The sequence below is a fragment of the Colobus angolensis genome, unplaced genomic scaffold (assembly GCF_000951035.1).
Source record: "Colobus angolensis palliatus isolate OR3802 unplaced genomic scaffold, Cang.pa_1.0 Scaffold8, whole genome shotgun sequence".
Taxonomy (NCBI): Eukaryota; Metazoa; Chordata; class Mammalia; order Primates; family Cercopithecidae; genus Colobus; species Colobus angolensis.
The window spans coordinates 8,537,204-8,538,785 of NW_012121820.1; positions in this window are offsets into that span (position 1 = coordinate 8,537,204).

Consider the following 1,582-nt stretch of genomic DNA (forward strand, 5'->3'; position numbering starts at 1 on the left):
ATTTCTACTTTCCTTTTGAAATATTTCTACTTATCTACTTATTGACAATGCATTTGATCACCCAAGAGCTCTGATAGAGATGTACAAGAAGATTAATATTTTCATGCCTGCTAACACAACATCTATTCTGCAGATCAAGGAGTAATTTTAACTTTCAAGTTTTATTATTTAAGAAATTCATCTCGTAAGGCCATAGCTGCCACAGTCTAACTGCCATTAAGAACATTCATGATTCATGGGAGTGGGTCAAAATATCAACATGAATAGGAGTTTGAAAGAAGTTGATTTCAATCTTCACGAATGACTTTGAGGGTTTCAAGACTTCAGCTGAGGAAGTCGTCGCTGCAGATGTGGTGGAAATAGCAAGAGAACTAGAATTAGAAATGGAGACTGAAGATGTGACTGAATTGCTACAATCTTATGACAAAACTTGAATGAATGAGGAGTTGCCTCTTATGGATGGGCAAAGAAAGTGGTTTTGAGACATAGAATCTACTCCTAGTAAAGATGCTGTGAACACTGCTGAAATGACAAAACCAAGAACTTAAAATATTACGTAAACTTAGTTGATAATGCAATAGGGTTTGAGAGAATTGGTTCCAACTGTTTGTTGTTGTTGTTGTCAGAGACAGGGTCTTGCTCTGTTGCCCAGCCTGGAGTGCAGTGGCATGATCATAACTTACTGTAACCTTGAACTCCTGAGCTCAAGCAATCCTCTTACCTCAGCTTTCCGAGGGGGTAGGACTACAGGCATGCACCACCATCCAGCTAATTTTTTAATTTTTGTAAAGGTAGAGCCTCACTATGTTGCCCAGGCTGGTCTCAAACTCTTGGGCTCAGTGATACTCTTGCCTTGGCTTTCCAGAGCTCTGGGATTATAGGCATGAGCCACTGCACCATACCATGACTCTGATTTTGAAAGAAGATGTACAGTGTATAAAATGTTATCAAACAGCATTGCATGCTACAGAGAAACCTTTCACAATATACCTCTGTATCATACCTGTACATGTACCCTCTAATTCTAAAATGAAAGTTGAAAAAAAGGAAGAGCTAATGGATGCAGCAAACTTCATGGTTGTCTTATTTTTAAAAATTGCCACAGTCAACCTATCCTTCAGCAACCACTACCCTGATCATTCAGCAGCCTCAACATCAAGGTAAGATCCTCCATCAGCAGAAAGATTATGACTCACTGAAGGCTTACATGATTATTAGCATAGTTTAGCAATAAAGTATTTTTAAATTAAGGTATATACTTATTTTAGACAAATGCTGTTGTGCACTTAATAGACTACATTACAGTGCAAACATAACTTTTAAATACACTGGAAAACCAAAAAATCCACGTGGCTCACTTTAATCCCAGCATTTTGGGAGGCCAAGTTGGGAGAATCACTTGAGTCCAGGAGTTAGAGACCAGCCTGGGCAACATAGGGAGATCCCTGCCTCTACAAAAATCTAAAAACTAGCCAAATATTATTGCAATATTCTCTTTATTTCAGAGGTCAGGAACCCACAATACATGCTCGCCTGTGCTGGCACAAGAATAAACAGTCATAAGAAAAGAATGGGCCAGGCA